Source organism: Cygnus olor, chromosome 17 (assembly GCF_009769625.2).
Source record: "Cygnus olor isolate bCygOlo1 chromosome 17, bCygOlo1.pri.v2, whole genome shotgun sequence".
Lineage (NCBI taxonomy): Eukaryota > Metazoa > Chordata > Aves > Anseriformes > Anatidae > Cygnus > Cygnus olor.
The window spans coordinates 7,819,931-7,841,889 of record NC_049185.1 but is presented as its reverse complement, the minus strand read 5'-3'; the positions used below and the strand labels follow the sequence as shown (position 1 = coordinate 7,841,889).

Below are 21,959 nucleotides of genomic sequence, written 5' to 3'. Positions count from 1 at the left end.
CAAATGGGTGACTGCTGGTAGCTGACGGATACTGCTTCGGCCAAGTTAATCAATATACTAAAATATTTTAATTTAAGTGCATGTAGATACAATGTGTATTTGGTGTGCTGTTTTCCAAAGGAGGTAGGTATGCATGAACACGCACATGTGCAGCATGAATTCTGGTTTCATTGATGCTAATTTTGTACTGATGTAACTCTGAAATTTACAGAAGGTGGTGAAGTTGAATTTCACTGTGGTCATAGTGAAATCATTTCTGAAAGTGAGTCTCTAGCAATTCACCCGTGACCACATAACTGTGGCTGATCTTTTTATTTTTAACAAAAACGCATGATATATTGAAACTCTTCATCTTACATCCTTCTCTTTTCCCCTTTGATATTTCTTACTATGAGAAATATTATTTGATAAAGCTTTTTCTCTTCTTCTTTTTTTAGTGGAAAAAATGCAGGTGACTTACACTCCTGCATAGTCTTTCTGTTAACTCTTTTTTTTTTTAAAGGACATCTGCAAATAGTACATATAGCCCTCAAGTAAAGAATGCTTGTCAGCAGGTTCTTTAGTATTGGTTTGTCCTGCAAGATACAGAAGTTCATCATCCTGTGATTTGAGCATCTACCTTGAGTGACACTTGAGTGAATCTGACACTACCTGACTGGGATTACGAGAATGTATATTTATGATTGCAGATGACAGGTACACAACAGCCAACACCCCTTGGTTTTCCAAAGGTTTCTTTAAAGATGGATTAATGTTGTTTGAAAACTTCGTATTATTAACCTTAATGATATGTAGCAGTGGGCTTTTTAAAATGGGGTGGGAGAAGACCTAAGAAGACAGAAGTGTATGCTTGATCGTGGCTGGGAGAGAGCATGACAAAGAGAAGGGAGATGGTTTTCCCAGTCAGAACAAAATGTTGGCCTTGTGCCTTCTTAACTCATTACGCCTCAGTTCTTGCTTTGGTGTTGTGATAGAGGGTGACGGGCAAAGGACCATTTCAGTGCTTATGTTCGTCTCACCTACTTGCCCATTTCATCTCTATCTCTGAACACCGATCTCCAGAAGAGAAAGCTTTGGGATTTCTCCAAGCTGTCACCCAGCCCCGGGATGTGATCAGTCCAAGGCAGCAAGGAAACTAGATATAATGAAGACAGAGTGTGGATGGCTGTGATTATCAAGAAGACTAAGTGAACGAAATGCATGCTGCCTCCAAGACTTCTGTTCACACCTCAATCTGTCCCCTTTGAATTTAAAAACGCAGCCCTCTGGTTTCAATCCCAAATGCACAGGCGTAAGAATGGAAACCAAAAATCCTAGATAGCAGTGGGCAAGGCTGCTCGTTTAGCCAGGATGTGATCTGGAGTCTGGAGACCCCTCTCTCCGGGCTCTGACGTCCACTGGAAGCAGGCTGGCAAGGCTGGCGAGTGGTGACTGTGGAAGCTTCAGGCTGTTTCATCTGCAGCCAGCTTTTCTGCTAATGCTCATGTAGGCTCTTGGGGATCTTGTGCCACAGGTCTGTGGTGCCACAAAGAGCAGAGCCGGCGTCCGGCGGTGTCTGACTGCCTACCTTAATGCAGCTTCCCTGCTCAAGACAGCAAGGCTCCCGCTGCTGCCACTGCCGCTCGCCCCCCCTTTTACCTTCCAGCTCACTGCGTCTGTTCCTGGAGGCCCCGGGAGGCTTTAACAACCACTAGATTGTTAGTGACAGTCAGACACTTTAACACTTAAAGTAGAAGGTTTGATTTAATCGCAAGGCTGTCATTTATTATTTGTCTGCTGTGTTCCGCTGGGGCGCCCGCTGATCAACTGCCTGCTCCCAGGAGGGCATTTTTTTTTTTGTTATGTCTAAATCCTCAATACAAATTGCAGCGCTCCTAGATCTCCCAGCGGGACCCATTACCGCCTGTGGGGCATTAAGGATCATTAATAGTGCTGTCAGCAAGCTAGCCAGTTGGTTAGCTTCTCATAAATAGGAAATTAATCCATCTACTTCATTAATAATGCCGAGTGTAGCTATTTTGTTGCACTTGATGTAAGGGGCCTTGTGTTTGTCTGTAATGCGATAAGACAGGACTCCAAATTAGCATTGAATGTCTGATACAAGAGTGCAGACTCAATTACTTAGTGGAAAGGTTTTTGTTTTGGTTGGGGTTTTTTTGTTGCTTTTTTTTTCCCCAAATGTCTTTAAAGTTCTTGAGCAGCAAGAAAAAACAACAACACTGATTTGCTTCATTATTTGCATTTTGCAAGATCTGTTTCCGTAGCTGGCTTCTGCTTTTGAAGAATAAATTGTTGGGGAGGGAAAGCAGCGAGTGAGAAATGGGGACCACACCTGGCAGGAAAGGCAAAACGCATTAATTAGAGACAGGGCTAACTAGCTGTGCTCATCTTGCCTTCTGTGTTGAGGGTCTGGGGGTGCTTGTCGTGCTTTTTCTTTGCATCTACAGTTAAGGAATCATTACAGCGCTGACGGGTGTTAAATTTCACTTTGGAGGAGGAGGAGCAATAATAGTGTAGGTTAAAGGAGAAAATGAGCCATGATAAGAGCCGTCCAGTTTTTATGAGAAAATCATTTGCCTACCCAGCAAACGCGGAGTCCCTGATGGGTGGTATTGGAACCACTCAGAGGATATGAAGAATTCTGAGTACATTTATCTATTACATTTCTAATTAGTTTTACTCAGTAATATCTAGGCACCAGAAACAAAATAGAGAGTTACATGGCAATTATCCATAAAAGTACTTCATCCTGTGCTTCTGTGCTGTTCAGATCTTCCTGTGTTTCCTTCCTTCCTATAACTTTCTCATCAGTGCGTGGGAAAATACAAGTAATTTTTCAGCCTTAATAATTAAAGAAAAGCTTTTCAAGAAAGGAATGGTTTACCTCCTGCCCTCAAAACACTGTGCATTTGCTTTTTTCTGCTTCAGCCTCGTGAGTTTGTTTTCAGCTAAACAAACAAAAAAAAGATCAGCTAGGCTGACAGGCTCTTGCTAGAGCTCCAGTTTGCAGTATGGGGAACCACTCAAATGCTCAGGGTTTTTGTCCAAAGCTTTGGGAGACTTTGCTGGCAGCCTCCTTCATGATACTTTAAGAATTTGCTTTTACTGGCTTTCTAGCAATGTGCTGTTAAGTAGCGTGTAGAGGAGAGATTATAAACATATAACCATATCAGGGCCTAGCCTATGTCTGGGGCTCCGAGGCACTGCCACAACATAAATAAAATCATTATAACTAATTACTGTTTGGGCACTGGGGAGGGAGAGCACTTGTATTTATTTTTATAATGGGAGGCAAATAAATTTCTGAAATATCAAGAGGAGGGAAGAAAGAGCTTCTACAAAGTGATGAGATAAATAGATTTGGAAGCATTCCAGTTCTCAGAAGCCAGTAGCCTGGGATGGATGTTTTCTGTTGACAAACTCTTCAAACCATGTGAGCCGTGCCATATTTATTTACATCATTCCTGAAGTAGAAATGCATTTCCCAAATACGATGTATGTGACCAGAGAAGTACAGCTCAGCAGCAGGAATGATCCCGATATTCAGAGGGGGTGCAGGAAAGGATTTGGGGGAGTTCCGTTCTAGGCAGTGGAAGTACTTGCATTGTTTGTGTTAGATGCATGTTGCACGACAGTGCCATCTGGGAATTGGCCCCAAAAGGCAAAATATACAAAGAGACACAGGAGGCACAGACCCTATCTCCAAAAATCTCACTATGGGCGCCCTCAAACTTTGCAAATATTCATTGTCCAAATTCCAGTGATGGTTCTGAATTTCACAATTGCCCTCCAGGACAAGCAAGAACAAAAGGATAAAACCAAACAGCCTTGAATGTAGAGTTGTGCTGAAGGGGGAGGGAGGGTTCAATGCTGGAAATTCATATATGGGTTGTGCGGATTGGCTCTGTTTTCAGGCAGTTTTGTTTTTAACTGCTGCCTTTTCCTGTTTGGAAATGTTTTGCAGTGTACGGTGAGTAGCAGTCACAGCAAACTGCCTGCCTCATGTCCCCTCACCTGTGTATTATTAGAGACAGTGGTGCTGAGAATCCAGTGGCCGTAAAAAGCCCAGCTGCAGCCAAAATCCTAATGCACTTCCAATTCCCAGTGCATTAAGCTTGGAGGAGTCTGCTGTGTATTATCCCAGGCTCTGTCCAGTTTCTCCAGAGGTTTTCTGGTGCTAAAATCTTTGCAAGCATTTTTGTCAAATGCTTAATGCTTTAAAACTTAACCTCATTATGCTCCGGTCTATTTCTGTAGTGAAGGAGAAGGGAGCATGGGAAGGATCTTTTCCCTGAAAATAAAAAGTCCAGCCAACTTGTTAGATGCTTTGGAGGTTCTTTTATTGTAAACTACAGGAAAGGACTTTGGCAATGTGTTGAAATTGTTAGATTAAAGCTTTCCCCTCCATCACCCCCCATTCTGCCATTAAAGACCAATGCTGCTGTAAACAATTTATGGCTTTCTTAAAGGAAGTCAGATAATCCTGGCTGATTTGTGGCCATTCCTTTATTGCCTTGCCAAACTCTGCTTTGTCATTTCTGGTTGGAGGAGAAAGCACACACAGCCACATATGTTCAAGTTTCTGACCTCATTTTGACTGTTACAAGAGAGTGAGCACATGTGTCTTTGGGAAAAAAAAAAAAAATGTTTTAAATCCTGGAGTAAAAGAAGAATAATTTCCCTGGTAATTATGTTTTGTAAGAAATATGGGGTGTAAAATATACCATTAATGATTTTACAATCACTTGGCCAGTCAGGCAGGAGAGCTGGCTGACCCAACCTAGCAGAGAGCACCGCTCCGCATTAGTGTCAAAATGGATGTTTAGTCGTGTGCAGCCATGGTGAAATTGGAAGTGGAAAGGAGCCAATGCCTCTTTCAGAGCAAGGGGAATAAAAAACCCTCTCTCTTGTTTTACAAATCTCTCCAGGGATGATGAAAATGGCTCTCTTCAGCATCCATCTCCTCCTTAGTTCTAGATCAACACATGTGGTAGGAAAATGTGTTCTGCATAGATATGTCATGGCTTGAGAGAAATTACGAAAATAAAAGGGGCACATTTCTCCCCTCTGCAGCTCTCCTCCTCCTAGCATTTTGAGTAAGCATGTTCCTGATTAGTGAATATTTATTGTTATAAGCAGAGCTTGTAGTTGTGCGTATAATGACGGTGACCTGGCACATTTCACGATCAGATCTGGTTTGCGGTGCTGGGTGAGCACTGCCCGTGTCTATTTGGTCTTGTGCGTGGGTACAGCCTCGTTGGAGGTGAACTATTTACGTTTTGGAGCGGCATAGTTGTGTCAACAAAGGATGTAGGAAAAGGCAGAGAGTTAGAAACAAAATATAAATGAAAGACCAAACACCAGAACAGATAGGATTTTATCAGTAAGAAACCCTGTCATTGGATCAACTTGTTCCTTTTTTCGGGAACCAGCATTCTCTTGTCAGCGGAAAGTGAATGCCCATCATCAACAAAAGCTTTGTGGTTGACCCTTTTCAGCAAACATAAATTCTAAGCTGCAGGTATTCACAAAAATTAGAGTTAGAGAACATGTGTTAGGTCACTTTATCCTTCCTGCTGACAAGATAGTATTTCCTATTTAAATATATTTCCTAGTTCTTGTGCAATTCAGCCTTTAGTGTACCGAATGGCAGCTTCTTCAGCCCCCTTAGGAAACTGTTCCAGAGTCTAATTAACAGCCCTCTTGGTCAAAAAGACAACTCTTTTGCATGCAGAGCCTGGTGCTCACTTAAACTAAAGGTCATTTCATGGCTACTATGGCACTATGAGATAACACATAACAGAAACTATTTGTACTCATGTTGCATCCTCTTGTGCAGCCAAGGCAGCATAGGGTGGCCTGAGCAGAAATACAAAGGAGCCTGAACTGTGCCTAAACTGTGCTGTTCTTACTTTCTTCTTGCCTTGCTTCCGTCATCTGTGCACTTCAAATAAACATATTGCTTTGGTTGTCACTCCACAAAACTGTACTTATAGCCACAGGTTATAGAGAGGGATTTGTGATTGCCCGTGGAGTAGATCATCATCTGTGGGGATGGTTCTGCATCAACTGGAAACAATGCAAGCACAGCAGTATTCAGCAGTTGATTTTTAAAGCATAGAGCTTCTTCCTGCAATTGCAAATATTCCATGGGTATTAATAATGGAGTAAATCTCTTATTTCCAATGTGACCTCTGTGAACATTGCCATGAAACAATGATGCAAGTGAGGTGCAGAGATTAATTTTGAAGAAATGTCCTTTGAGATACCCGGTGCAAAAGTTGTGAGCATTCAATATCGCCATGACCGTAGGAGGGTTTGCAAATGCTCAGTTCCTCTGAAAGGTGGACCAGAGAGGTGAAGCATATCCAGAAATTTGGGGACACCAACTTGCTATATTGCATTGCCTTTTTTTTTTTTTTTTTTTTTTTAATTGGAAACTGCAATTCAATGTGTGTCCAGAGTCACGGCAAGTCTTTGACAAAACCAGACTTTTCACTTCCAAGAATCTTCATTCTTGGAGTTTTCTAAAGAGCAAGAGTATTGGGTCTTTTACTATAATGATGAATTCCTTCAGGAAAAGAAGCTCAGTTCCAAATGTGAAGGGATTTTGAAAAGCTGGTAAAGCTGAGGAAATTCTGGTGTATATTGTTCAGAAATGGCTGCAAAGGAGAAGACACGTGCTGGTTTTCGTGCCACTGTGCTGCTACATGCTCTTACATTCCAGCTGCATTTTTCTCCTTTTTTCTGTCCAACCCAACAGTGCATGAAGCAGCAGACTAGACTGGAGATAACTCAATTATAAAACATCATTTGACGAACTGTTAAAAACTCTCCTGAATGGAGCATCATCCTTGATTGCAATGGGGTTGAGATGATTATGTTATGAAATGGCATTTGATGCAGAACAAAGTGTTGCCACAGCAGTAAGTTCCAGCATCCAGCTCTAACAATAAGCCATCCCCAGATCCTTCCCGCAGAGGGCCAGGCTCTTTGGTTACAGTCAAAATGAGAATTGTGAGGCTGCAACCCCAATTGGCTTCAGCGGGAGCTGCGGCACCTCGGCACGGCTGAGTCATGCCTCCAGCACGCCGTGACCCCGCTCCAAAAAGACACTGTCGGAGCAGAGCTGCTCCTTGGACGGAGTCAGCAATTCTCAGCAGCCAGCCAGACGGGGATATGTCCCTGGGGAAACAAGGCACGGGGAGGGAGAGTTGTGCTGAGCTCTGCCACACCGCAGCACCCACTGCAAATGCCTCGAGTGGTTTCTGCAAACACACGCCCAGAGGTGGATCCTTCTTCCAACTTCACCATGGAGTGAGGGGTGCAAAAGTCCAGGGTGCTACAGGTGTAGTGTTGCCTCCGTGTTTTCTGAAAGTCATTAATACGTGAACTGATCCTGTCAGAGCACCTGTGGCATCCGTAGGTTCTTACTAGTTTACTTATTAATACAGCGCTGGGAAATAAGCAAGAGTTGCTACGATGCTCCCTCCAGGTGAGAAGGGCAGCCATGGGAATGGGAGGCTTCAGCCTCGTGGTTTCCTGGGTCCAAGCTCTGTGGTCAGCCCCTAGACATCAGCTGCACTCCCGTGAGATGTCTTTCCACTACAGCAAGAGCATTTAAAGGCTTTTTCTTTTTCCCCCTGATTTTGGTTTGAAAATATCGAACAATGCCACACTGCTACTTCTTTATTGACATTCTGGATTTATCAAGCTTGTGAAATTCAACTGGATGTGAAATGCTGCAATTAGGCTCCACTAGTATGTGGGTTATTAATACGAAACCATCCCTATTTTTAATCCTGTTCCTTCCTACTTTTTCACATCACAGTGGCCCTAATCTTTGAATATTTATCCTGCACACTCGTGTGGCGGTCAGGTCCCGCTGTGCGGCGTGGGAGCCCCGGTTCCCCTCCGGAGCCAACCCTCTGCAGCCCTGGTCAGAGCAAACCCCATCTGGCTAATTTATGAGCGTCACTAATGGGTCCCCAAGGGACCCCATCAGCAGTCTCATCCAGGATAAGATGGCTGTGACACAAACCTCCAGGGGAGGCAGAGGCGGGTTCTGGAAAGAAGCTGGGGAGGAGTGGGGCAGCGGGAACAGGAAAGCACGGGCTGTCCCTGGGGGCCACAGGAATTAAAATCCCTGCAGCCCCAGTTGTTCTGTCTCTCATGAACTCCGAACAAATGTCCCTGCATCGTCAGGGCAGAAATCCGCACAAATAAATTCGTGTGGCATGTTTTTACTCTCCTATGTTTAATACCTACCCAGTTGATAAATAATTATTAAGCAATGATATAAGAGCTGCACTCTCAGAAAATTCAAGGAAAATGAATTCATCCAGCAAAAAACACCTTTGTGCAATAAAGACTGGAGAAAGTAAAATGAGATTGTGGGCTTTCTTTCCCCAGGCTTGGATATTGCTTTATCAATACAGTTCTGTCAATAAGCTGTGAACAAACGCAGGCCTTGTCAGATTTACTAACTAATCACAGAAAAGTGTTGGCAGGGCTTAAAGGATTGAGTGACCAGACATAGTAACTCATTTTAAGTGTTTCTGCTTGCTGCATTTTTTTTCTTCTTTTCTTTCCTTTTCCACTCCCTACTTTTGCCCTCTTAAGCAGGTAGGGCAGTGAATATCTTTACCTGGCTCCTTCTGTCAGGCAGAAAGGAAAATGTGCAAATTCCACAGATCTTGGTTCCTTGCGTGTCTTCAGCATAGCGGTTGAGGCACAGGCACAGACACACGCAGATGCATAAATAATGTCACTCATTTGGTGCACCCAGATCTTTACAAACAAATACGTGTATTGTGCATGCATACTGTCTGCATAAGCACGCTGCGTGGTAATTTTTAATTAAAGGTGCTCCACTGGAGTGATTTTCACCATCAGCTTTAGCAGAGCTGTTCATTTGGTCACTTGATAGCAGGTTTTCCTTTCACTGGGAAGATGAAATGGGAACATTGGAAATGCTTTTTTTCTCTCCATAATTTCTGCCATGAATTCCTCTGTTTTTGCTGTTGCTTCCCTGCTGGCAGTTACCATCTGTAGCAGTTTTAGTTCTGCCAGAAGGACTGGCAAGCAACTCCCTCCAGTGCCCACATCAGTGATGCCTGGGTGCCAGCCCGGGCACCTCCGCGCATCCCCCAGCCACATGCCGTGTCGCTTTGTGGACGAAACTGTGCTGCCAGCAGCAGGGATATTCATCAGCCTGCCCCGGGAGCCCTCATGGAATGGGTGTTTTAAAGGAAATAGGTGCTTTAAAGCCCAGAGGTCGGGCTGTGTTCTTCCTCCACCCGCTTGCAGGCGCGGGGCATTGCACCGCAGTGCTGCTCACTTGCACAGCGTGCCTTGGCAGCACCTGGCTACAGCTCGAGGGAGATTTGGGCCTAAAGTTGCAGTGAGTTAAGTCAATAGCCCCTGCTAAGAAATCAAAGATCCTGTAAGGAGGATCCTGTCTCTAAACGACTGGATTTTAGGTCCAAGGCATTAAACTTTGCAAGAGCGAGGTAAAGAAAGACAGAAAACACACTTCAAATACCACCTGGTTTTGAATAACAAATTGAAGACAGCATGCTGTTGTGAGAGGGGCAGATTCTCCAGTTTTTGATAAATGCAGGAAAAAAAATCTTTACTACCAATTGAAAATAATTCCATTCGTGTGAAGGTTGTGATGGTTATTAACCTGCTGTTTTGTTGGCATGACTTGAAAGCTGGAGCCGATATTCTTTGTTTAGAGGCAAACTTTAGAGTACTTGCTGCACTGGAACAGATATATTTCTGTACATCTCTGTGCACAAGACAGATGTTCGTGTGTAGACTTTGCTCCGTTTAAAGCACCCATTCTGTATTCCTGATGCCAGAGACTCTGCATCATCTGGAAAGAAGTCCAAACAAAGACACCTCGTAACTCAGCGCGGCTCTGGGAGGGTTCTGGCAGCTGGGAGATGCGCCGGGGTTATCGCAGCCACCATAAATATCTCGGGGGCCTGCAAGCAGCTTGGTGCAGTGGCTCGGCGTGCGCAGGGGCAGGCGGGAGCTGTCTCTGGTCGTATTTATGTGAGCTGGGGTAAGCAGGAGGGATATCAAAGGCAGTAGCTTGCCCTGCCTTTCCCCTCAGGTGGCACAAGCAGAGCGTCACTGCTGCGGTGCTGCTCTGGCAGTGGCAGAGCCCAGGGCTGCCCTCGATTTCTCTGTGCGTCACCACATGCACGTCTTCCTTGGTTGCTGCAATGACAGTGAAAATAAAGCAGCCTGTTATTTCTGAAGTTGAAAGAGCAACGTATGCAGAAGCAGTTGGGGTCTCCAGAAAGGCAGGGCTGGGTTTTTGTGGCTGTGGGTGAATTTGGCCCAGTGCCGAGCAGTTGCGGGTCTCACGGGATTCGTATGCGTCAGGCCTGGATGTGGTCCTCTGCGCTCAGCTAAGCCCCGGGCTGGTGCATGGCCTCCAAAGGAGGCAGCGTGGCCGACCCCATCCCGCCCCCAGCACTTTTCCTCCTTCCAGCACCCCTGAGCCTCAGCTCCAGCCCTGTCTCACGGTCAGGCCTCTCCAGCTTGTCTTGCCGGCAGCCCAGGAGGCCCTGAGCCCAGCTACCTGCCGGCTCCTCCCGGATCTTGAAGGGCTTATGTTTCCCCTTGCTCCACGCCTCCTCCAAAGCGCAGCTGAGCAAGCGGTGTTCCCACAAACCTGCGTTTGTGCAAGGGCCGTTTCGGTGGCTCGGGCTCCAGTGAAAGCCTCAGAGCCTCTCTCTCCCCCAGCTGTCAAGGAAACTCAAGGAGGCATTCAAATGAGAGACACATGGATGTTTATAATTCACAGTTTTGCCATTGTTGTCACCAGAGATTTGTTCTTCCTGCTTGGTGAGGGGAAAAAAGGAAGGATAAAATTGGTACCATAACATGGCCAGACATAACTTGTTTGAAAGATGGGCCTCCAATTATTTACTTAAGGAAATAGTGGGAGATTTATTAATAACCTCTGGCGACTTAAATAGCTCTAGTGATTTCCATGTGTGACCTGAGGCCTCAGCCTTCCTGGCTGATTAGACACGAAACTCAGCTAAAGAGCTGACCTGCTTGGTTTCAAGTGCTCTGCTGGGTAACTCCCAGATGTGCGGCCGAGGAAAAACAACGTCTGTCAGAGCCATTACGGAGTGCTGCGCTACAACAGATTTAATCTTACCTCTGATTTCAGAGGAAGCAGTGCGGTAGGAGGGCTGAAGCCGTAATGAACTCCTAACACAAAAAACTATTCTCTCCCATGCTTCTGAGAGCGAGCGCAAGTCCTCATCTATCACTGCCTGCGCCAGCCAGTCTCCGCCGCTGTTTGTGGATATGTCACTTGCAAAAAAAAGTGTTTTGTTTTTTTTTGTTTGTTTTTAAATAAAATCCAGAATGCTGTACTTTTCTCTGGCCACTGCAGCATGCGTACCAGTATTTCCTGGGGCTGGTATCCATATTGCCGCTGGATGGTTTTGCCAGATGTTGCCTATATAAGATAGCTGGTGACCCCAAAATATCTCCTAAGCTTTACGTCACTGCAACAGGATCTGCTCCGTCTCTTTGTTTCTGTCTTAATAGAAGCTGCCATCGGTTCAAAACAAAACCTTTCTTAAAAGTCACCAAAGAACCCTCTTCCTGTCTTCCTATTGCCTCTCAATAAATAGGAGAAAAGTGTACTGCCAGGGGATAAGAAACAAAGTTTGGAAGTGGGGAACGCCGTCGCTGCCTGGACTTTTCTGGGGTCACCGCACTGATTTCGGATACTTTTGAGCTCAGTGTGGGTAACTTGTCATAGTTAGTCAGCGTGTTGCCGACTGATGGGCATGAGAAGAAATGTTAATGCTGTCACGTAAGGAATTTTCATGGGACTAAAAGACAAAAAGCAAATTAGGGAAAGACAACAGGAGCAGAAAAGGCTAGAATTGCAGTGCATTAGCATAGCCTAGCTCTGATTGAAATTAAGGAGGTGTTCAGTTACCAAATGGCTTCTGGTATCTGACCTGAAAACAACTAAGTCTGATGCTACAAATTGAATAAAATAACACTGAAAATAATTTAGATCTACTTAAAGAACTTGATGCTTTCCTAGCATTCGTCTTGATGTCTGCATTCAAAATGGCACCAAAGCTGAGGTCCTGCTCATGCCTTCTTTTAATTTCTTAAAGCGTACCACTAATAGAAACTGAAAGAAACAAATGTTTGTGATGTCTATCGGTGGTAGCTTTAAAAAGGAAAATAGAGGCTTGTGTACTTCAGTGTGATTTATAAAGAAACCTAGAGGCTGAGTGGGGAAGTCAGGGAGTTTGTTTGTTCTGTAAATCTTTGTGATTTTCTGCTAGACATCCAGCCATGCGTTGTCCAGCAGGCTCTTAGGGACCTGAGGAATTCATGAAATCACACATCCACAAGGGATCATCAGATGGAAAGCTTGAGAGGAGAAAATATTTCTATTTAAACTATTTTTAGTGTTCTGTCTGCTGTTGGTAGTGATGGTTTTATTAAGATTCAAGAGCTTACAGCACACATCTCCAAAGCTTATGACATAGGACCACGGACAAACCAGGCTTTCTGCTGCTGAAGCCTCTTATGTTAGAAGAAGGGGTAAAAAATCTCGTTAGGTATGTATACATAATGTTTTAAAAACATTTTTGAAGTTTTTTGTACAACTCAAGGTAATGAGAAAGGTACAAATGAACATAAAATCATTGAACTTAAAGTATGCAAAACCCAGCATGGACATCTTTCTTTCTTTTTAAATCAGGTTAATATAGGTTTATCTTGATCTTGATTTAGATTTAGCCAGACTCATATCAAATTTTGATTTGAAACAACCAATGTAAGTTTGCCCAGCATTAGCGAACTTGTTTTTTTATTAAAAAAAACAAAATCCACTGGAAATTTGTGCATAGGCAGGATGTTATGGTGAATTAGGCTAACTAATTAGAGGTCTCTGGCTAACAGTTAACCAAGGATTTTTGTTTGTGATGTTTTCCTTACGTCTTGTGACAAACTTACACAGGTTAATTCCAAATCTGTGTCGTGCTCTATAATTGAGCTACCGGGCTGAGGAACTCGATGCAGAACGTGTGCTATTTTGGGGCTCATAGAATAGGAAATTTAAGCTACATCTGGGTGCTTGTGATCTGGGACTCGGTTGTGTCTAGTAAGTAGATTTGCCCCACGTCATCAAATATCGTGGGTCTCAGAAAACGTTTTGTCTTTCAGGGGAAGGAGGAGGTATAGTTTTTTAAATGAGGTCTTTCTCTCTGCCTTACCACAGCCTTTGGGGGATGAGGGAATGCATTTAGATCACATTTTTAAGCTTCACAGTGCTAGAAATTTATCATTTTCTGTTTCATCAAACACAAAGATTCTCACAGAATTACCCTTAGAGATGGGCTTCAAGAAAAGCACCAGCAACAATCATAAGACTTAAGAATTGCGCTGTAAATAAGTCTGAGAAGGAGCTCTGGAGCTCAGAGTTATGTCCCTGTAAGTCTGCGCTCTACTGAGGCAAACTCCTCCCACTTAAAATGCTGCAATAATTCTACTTTTGCAAGACATTTGGACACGGTGTTGTTTAAATTACTTGAAGGAATATGAGTCAAGTAACTCTGCTGAATATGTTCAGCTGCTTCATCAAAATTTGATTGAAAGAACAAAACAATAGTAGTACAGCTGCATTATACCAATAAGAATAAACAATTTATTCTGTTATGTTTAATATTTTGTTTGGATCTCCTTAAATGGGGGTGGCAAGAAGTGTGAGATATTTTGTTTGTCATTGAAATGATTACTCAGGCTTGTTTCTCATTGAAAATCATGTAAAAATTTTCAAGATGTGAAAAAAGCAGCACATTACAGAATTCCCTGCTTTGCAACAAATTTTAGAGCTTTGTTTGGATTCAAACGGTTCAGAGAGCATAGGAAGTACCTCTGGGGTCAGTCTGTCTAGCACAGAAATCCCTGCTCCAGCAGTGGTCAACAGGAGGTGCTCAGGAAAGTCTGTAAGAGGCAGGATTGTGCGGGGCGAGCCTCTCCCCGCTCTTATCCTCCCCGCGTCTGGCAATCGGCAGCTTAGGAACTTCCTGAGCCAGAGGTCGGATCCAGACCATTGTGTTTAATTGCCACTGGTGGACTTATCCCCCGTGAATTTGTCTAATCTTTTTTGAACTCATTTATATTTTTGGCCTCTGCAACATCCTGTGGTAGTGAATTCCACAATTTAATGACATGTCATGTGGAAAAACTGCTTCCTTGTGCTCGCTGTAAAAAGTTTACAGGTTTCATTCAGCAAAACTGATTTCAGTTCAAGCTAAGCATCGAAATGAAGTACTTCTCTGAACTGAGGGCTTGATTCAAAGCTCGCTGAAGTCAGGAGGAAACTCTGCATTATTTTTTTTGCAGAATTAAAAGTATTTTTAGTCTCCAGACTTGTTTTATGCTAGCAACATATTTTCTGTCACTCAGGCAAATTATGTGAAAGAATTTGGTCATACCACTCAGAGGATGGATTTGTGGCTCTTGCAGTTTATTCAGTTTGCTGTTACTGATGGTGTTAGTAGTAAAAACCCACTAATACTCAGCCTAGGAGCAGAGTGATAGCCAACATATGGCGCTACGTGGAGTCCATGAGTTTCCTCAAAATTTCACTGATAGCAAAAAGCATTTGTGCTGGAAGTAGCCTCGCGTTCTTTGCAGCAGAGTGTTTTGCTTCGTATTGACCACCCCAGACAAGCACATTGCATTGGCTCGCTCCTGTTCTTGGTGACTTCAAGAGTTCAGTCAACCAAGAACTGGCCCAAGAAGAACTTCGGGGCTGGAGAGGGAGCAGATCTGGAGGCTGTCGGAGAGAAAGGAGTGCACTTCTGTGTCCTCCATGTCATCTTCGAGGAAAAGCCAGGCAGGGGAAGCACAAAGGATAACCAAACTAATGCAGCGACCTGAAATCAAGGCAGGACCGCGGCCTGGTGGGAACAGCCCGAGGTTCCCTGAGATCTCCGCTGGTCCTGCAGGTGTGTTAACGCGGGCACCAAAAGCTAAGCGCCAAAATCCATTCCTGAGTTTTCAGTTTGTCTTGATTTTCAGAGCTCCTTATCTGGTATTGACTTAGGTATCTAATGACCCAATTCATCAAGTAGTTTAAGCATGTAACTAATTTTAATCAAGTGCGTAATCCCACGTTTAGTTGGGCACACGTGGAAGTATCTTGCTGAATGAAAAACTGCGTATAAAGACCAATTTAAGGCAAATCCCTGCTTGAGTATGTTCCCTTTGTTCTTTGTGAGAAAAAGGAGTATTTTAGTAAGGAGACATTTCCAGGGCAGCCAACAGAGCTTGAGTGCAGAGCCAGAAAGCGGCAGGTGAGCGCTTCCCCTCCAAGCGCTGTCGGTGCCGCACGGTGGCTGAGTCCCCGCCGAGCTACTCCTCATCTACTGACCCTCGCCTCCCTGACATCCATTCCCCTCACCTAACAATGACAAATGGAGTTATAATATTGGTTGTTGAACCATAAGCTGTAGATAAATGTGCTTCTGAGAACCACCATTAAGTCCCTAAATGGATTATATATATTTGGTTTAGAAACCTAATATTTAATATTAGTGTACTCTCCAGCGGTTGGCTTTATTTCTCTTGATAATCTATTCCCACTCCATTTCCTTTTAGATTTCTAACCTCATTAAACCTTTCATATCACAGTTATTTTCTGTTCTAAACAAAATTAAAGACACACCATCCCCAGGTTTTAAGAGTCTAATTTTACTCCCGAACTGGAGAAAACACAGAGATAAACATTCTTTTCAGTGATGAATTTTAAAACCGCTTTACGAGTCAGCTGGAATTGCTAACCATATTGAGGATTGTAAAAGTCTGTGAAAGGCAGCATAATAAATGATGCTTGAAATGGCATTTGTTGTATGGGAGTTCAGATGCTTACATGGTATCTTTCCCTTCTTGGTTTTGTGTAAAATGTGAGGATGTATTTCACGTTGTACAGTACCTTAAGAATTTATAACGTTTCATTTCTGCTCTGATTGTCTGCAAAGAATCTCAGTTACCAGCAGGGGTTCCTTAAATTCACATGGCCAGGAGAAAGCGCTATCTGTGTAATACTCTGCTCCCAGTGTGCACATTAAACTGGTTTTTCTTGATCGAGGACACATTTCTTCCTTATCATCAGGCACTTTGGCACATTGCTTGTTCTGATATATACAAGTATTGCACTCAGCCTTACTAGACATGTTAAAATTGTGTTTGACCATTCTTGTTACACAATGCCATGGCCTCTACAGTGGCTGGTTTAAGGAAAAATGCAATATGTGTGGTGTTGAAAAGCAATTTGCAGGCTAGAAGAAGCTTGAAATTATATCCCACATTTGTCCAGATCCATGTATCTTTCCCATGTTTTCCTGTAGGGCCCATGTTATTTCTGCTAATTATCGAGTATCTTTGTCATTAAATCAGGACTACACACTTTGTAGCCTGTCTGCTGCTTTTCCTTCCCCTTCCTCCAGAGCCGTGTGGCTGCGTTACGGTGTCACATTGGTGGTGACATTGCCATCACAGCTGACGGTGACCTCATAAAGGACAGGACCACGACCTGAGCACAGGGCTGGGCTGCAGGCAGGCAGAACAGGCTTCTGCAGGGAGAAAACTCGTCAGCGACGGCACAGCACCCGTTTTGCAGGTGAAGGGAAATCTTTCTGTGAAGTAGCTAAATACAATCCCTCTGCCTTTTTTTAACTGGGAATCTCTGTTGGCGGCCTTATGTATTTGGTGGCTGCAGCAGTAGTTTGCACAGTTTTTGGTACTTCTAATTTCAGGTCCAAGACCTGTAGTTTGAACAAGCTTTGCATCCTAAAAAAACTGAGGTTCCCTTCACCTTGCTGCAGGGGAGATGCTGTTATCTTCCATCCCTCTGCTGCAGGCTTGAGACAGGGGCAGGGAGCCCAGGACACTTCGGTTGCACATCAATAGCCAGAATTACCTCCAGCGGTTCCTGGCTCCCTGTCCTTTGCTCATCTGTTAGTCTATAAGGTGAGAGCTAACGGTTTAGGGATTTAAAATCAAGAGACAGGGGTCTCAGCAATTTGCCGAAGCTCTCACCATGCCACAGGAGCAGGCCCTGTGACAATAGGCATTAGTTTGACAAGGGAAAAATGATAGTGAAAATTGGCTGAGCAGTTTCTGATCACTGAAGTCCCTGCTGATAGCTTTGTGCTACTCTTGTTCAAATTCACAGTCAGAAACAGCATGGTGCTAATCGCTGAGAAGTTCTGGGAGAAGGCTGGTCAGCAGGGTGCTTACATGAAGAGTGATGTGCTGAAATGATAGGGAAATAGGTCTTTATCCTGACCTTTTTCCTCTCCCTTCCAATTGTGTGGAGCAGTTAACGATGACCAGAAGCTTTCCTGGCAAGCTGTGGCTAGCAGTTTTGCTAATTTACATTTCTTTCCAAGGGTTCAGCATCATTGTCTTTAATAGGATGCTCTTGTTAAGGACTTGGTTGTGGGTGTTTATGACGTCCCCACATTTATGTTCTCCTTCTGTTTTCTTTCACCATACACGAGGACAATGTCCTTGAGTGCACTGTGTTGCAAGAGGATGCATTATTAGGAGTCTATTTTAAGCCGGTTTCCATCAGGTTTATTACACCCTGTGAATTCATCACATTTCTGCTCACCTGCGTTAGCTGCATGTGACAGCGTTACCATCCTCCTTGCAGAGGGCAGGAGCGGGTGGCGGAGCTGCTCTGTTTCAGGTTCTAATGGCTGCTTATTTCAGACAGTTTTATCTTCACCCACCCATAGCAATCACCTCCATTACATCCATTCTGGACTCTGCCACCGAACAAATCGATGCGCCCCTGACAGTCGGAGATTGCGCGAGTGCATGGGAATCCTGAGGAATCAATCGCACCCAGGTGCATCTGAGGGGATTAGTGGTTTTCCCCCGGGGAGAAGCAGCTGGCGATATTGGCCCCTGACTCAGCAGCTTCCTTCCAATTTCCCATTTCAGAAATAGAGCAGCAGGCTCTAAATCTTCCGTGCCTGAGCGCAGAGTGGAGAGCCCAATGCAAAGTTACATTTCACTTGGTACTGACAGATGGAAAGCCGTAATAATGTCCCTTTCTGCCCGATGAGCGATGGGTTCCCACGGCGCTGGACAGATCTGGAGCGTGGCTGCAGAGGCGCAGGTGATGCCAGGAGCTGGCTGCTCCTGGGAGAGCCGCTCTCCTCTGTGGACACCACGCTTTCGGGGGGGGTCTGGGGGCTGCTGCAGAGGGGGCGCCCACCACAGCGCCTGGGGGACGATGATCGGTGTACACATGTAGAAATCGGTTCTTGTGTTCACACTGTACCAGTACCAAATTGACACCAGGCTCATCAATTTGGGGTTCTTTGCTCTGAATTAGAGCAATTTAAACAGGCACTGTTTAAAGCCTAGGCGGGATAGTTGCAACCTGTTCCATAGTGGGTTTGTCTCAGATTGTTTGCAAATCCTGTTTTGTACCCCAGAAATGCTGCTGACTGAAGCAGGCAATGGGAGTGAAAGCCTTTAAGGTAATGTGTCTAGGATAGATTTCGTGTTGTTAGGAAGTCGGGGTGAGCAAGCCTGCTTCTACTCCATTGCACAGGTGAAGGAGACAAAGGGGTTTTAGATGCAAGGTTGGTACTTGCCACAAATATTAAATTTACTCATAGGAGTTTAGATGGCGCAACCGAATAAATCATCAAGATGGAAGAGACAGATCCTTATGACCATAAAATAGTGATAATCCTATACTGTAATGTTAATGAGCCTGAGTTTCTCAGGCTTGCCATATGCAACCTCCCTGTTGGCTTTAGTAGACACCACCATATGTGTAGAGGTCCAGATTCCGGCATTTTTCCATTTCCCCCGATGGAAGAGACTCCTTTGTGCAGAGAAAATCTGTGAGTTTGCCTGTAGGTCAAAATAAAAAATAAAAAAAATCCATCAAAGGAGCAAGTTTCCTTCCCTTTGAGCTCACTGGTGCTCTCAGAAGCTCCTCTCATTTACGTCCAGCATGCCAAGTCAACTCGCGGTGCTCCTGCCGCTGAGTGTGCCGTAGACGCTCAGCATGCCTCGGACTGACTCCGCGAGTTGGGAGCAGATGTTGGCTCCGTGACAGGTCTGTGTCAGCAGCGTGTTTTGATAACAGCAGACTATTCCCAGCTGGTTTCTGAAGAGTTTTTCTCTTTTCCTCTCTTTTCCTCCTCTTGCTTTGAGCCCCTCTCCATCAGCCTCAGAGCACACATTCCGAAAAGATGTGCCCAGCTCTTTTCTTGATGCTATTTAATTTGTTGCATCGCTCGTGTTTCAAGGCTTTTTTAAAATGTTGTCCTTCACACAGTTGGGAATCCCCCAAATTCAACTTTTCCTTCACTAACTAATTTCCACGGAAGGAAGGTCTGCGTTTCTTCCCGTCTGGCAAGAGTGCGGAGAGATGCAATCCCTGCTTAATGTAGCTCTGCCACCAGAAACCCAATAAAAAGCCAGATTTAACCCAGTTAGCTATATCCATGTCAGGAGCTCTCGGTCACCAGCCCAGGGCTGAGCTTTGGTATCGCTCACCTGGCCATGCTGGGGGAGATGGGCACAGCTGCGCCCAGGGAGCGTCTGCGGTGGGGATCACATCCAAACGGGAAGGTGTTCTCTGCCGGGAGCCCACAGCGTGGCTGTCTGTCAGGGTCTTACTGGCCTCCAAATAAAGGCAGAAGAGAAGGAAGCTTGTGATGTCTCTCTAGATTAAATGTTGGAACTGAAGTTCACCCACCTCTCTTATCTTCCATCAGATTCAGTGCTAGATTAGTGTTAGAAGACTGCTAAATGGCTTGGGATAATTTTTTATTCCACCTCCGCCTTCATACATCTGTTTACCTGGTTAGTTGTGGTTGAAAAATCCTGCAATAACTTGTTTTAAATATATATGACATTTCTGCAGCCTTGTCAGCAGGGCAGGAGCTCTCTCCGGGCCCACGTTTGGCGAGGATGCTTCAGAAACAGATCAACTGCGAGCCCCGAGCCAGCTTCCAGGCGAGTTAATGAAGCAGTGTGTGGCTGCGAACTGGTTACTTGACCTCTTCACACCGTAAATCCAGCCATCTAGAAAACTGGGGAGAAAGCAGAACCCATGGACTTGCAGACAAGCCGTGTCTGCCGTGTCCCCCTGGGGAACTGGGAGCCTGCAGGAGCCGCCCTGGCACAAGTCGTTAGCGCTCCTTCCTCGACAGGAGCCTGTACGACCTGGTTCTTTGCTCGCCTGCTTTCTCCTCTGGCCTTGAACTCCCTGCAGCAGTTTCCAGGCAAACAGCAGGTTTGGGGACCGTGCTGTAATGGGAAACCTCCGTTTCCCTTTAACCAGGTCTTCAACCCTGCAAAACAATCAGCCCTTCCCTTCCGTGGAGAGGCCGCGGTATCTAATCAGGTTTCACTCCTTTGTTGTATCTATTGATCCTTGGCACTGTAAGATGCAAATTGCCATGCCTGACAGGATTCAGGGTGTTTTATCATCAATGGAGAGTAATTATCCTTGGCTGCACCAATATTGGATTGTTAAGCCCCAGGATAATGCACAAGGTAAAGACATTTAGAAGGCAGTCCACCTTGGGGATTTGTGTAAATGTGATGGATAGAGTGAGAGGAGGATAGCTGAATTACAGCCCGCAGGGACCGGCAGCTGCATGGGGGGGTAGCCCTGATAATCCTTGCAGCAGAGATAGCGCTGCGTTTGGTATTGAGACACAAAGTGCATCCAAAGCTGTAAGTTTTTCTTTCTGTTTAATCCTTGTAATGTGTATATGCTGAAGAAGAAAACATATGCAAGATCTTGAATGGATTCTGTGCGTTTGCAAGACTAGCCAAGTGACTTCTTCTGTTCGTTTATTTATCTAGCCATAATTCAAGCTTTTCTTGTGAGCATATTTCAGAGGCACGAGGGTTTTGGGTGCTTATTTCTTTGTCTGTGGATTCCAGTTCAATACTAAGAGCAGAATTATAAATGAATAAGTAGCAGCTACTTTTCTTTTTTGAACGTATCTGGTTAACCATTGCATATTCTGCTGGATAAAGCAGTTAAGCTGCCTTAGCTGTGGGGAGAAAACGTGTCAACAGAGATGCCATGTTAGCTGCCTAATCCTCGACTGATAGCCAACCTGAAAGTAGACTCATGGAAGAAAATCTCTTTCTCCAGAGTTATCCATATGAGCTGGGTCTTATACCTGTCACTTCCTTCTTTAAATCAGCCCATTTCTGCAGTTGCAAAATAAACAAGACAGAGATAGAAAAATGAGTGTTGGTGCCTGAGAACTCCTGCCATGATTAATGTTGAAGGTAGTTTCCAAAGACCATCAGGCTCCAGGTATGACACTAAACTTGCAAGCTGCAAGTTTCTATTAACATTTTTTAATGTTTTTAGTTGCAGTTCCCTTGTCAAGCATTTCCTTGTGTTTGACCAAGGCCATGGCTAAGATCAGCCAACTTGCTTGGCATGCAAAGCATGCTTTGCTCTCGTTGAAGCTGCTAAGGACACTGAGGAGTAAATGCCAACAACTGCAGTAAACAGTCCGTGCTTTACCAGCACTGTGCCAGACCTTGTGGCTACGTGCAGCTTCGTGCTGGCAGCGGTGCCCTGTGCTGCCTCGGAGGTGTTCAGGGCCCTGTGCTCCACGGGCATTTTCCTGACAGCCTTCACGAGCACCCCGGGCTGCTTCATCTCACACGTTATTACCAACGTGTGCAGCAAGCTCCATACCTCCAAACAAGCAGGAGAGGGTTTTGCTCCACAGTCAATTTTAACCGCAGTTTTGAAATTGGAGAAAATTGTCTCACATACCCACGCTGTTTGTCATGTTTTAAAAAGGGAGTGAGGCTCGCAGAGCTTTGCATTGCCAAGTCCCAAACACACCGCGTGGGGATGTGAGTCCGGTGGA

General features: G+C 44.8%; 1 protein-coding gene and 1 long non-coding RNA gene across 43 annotated transcripts in view; both read left to right on the top strand.

Moving 5' to 3' along the window:
* The window catches only part of FBRSL1 (fibrosin like 1), a 517,648-nt gene that overhangs the window by 382,090 nt on the left and 113,599 nt on the right, over positions 1 to 21,959 (top strand). The gene's annotated exons all lie outside the window — the stretch shown is intronic.
* Positions 14,750 to 21,385, top strand: LOC121079565. Its single transcript, XR_005825088.1, has 3 exons — positions 14,750 to 16,693; positions 16,830 to 17,043; positions 17,249 to 21,385. It is a non-coding gene; the product is annotated as an uncharacterized LOC121079565 (long non-coding RNA).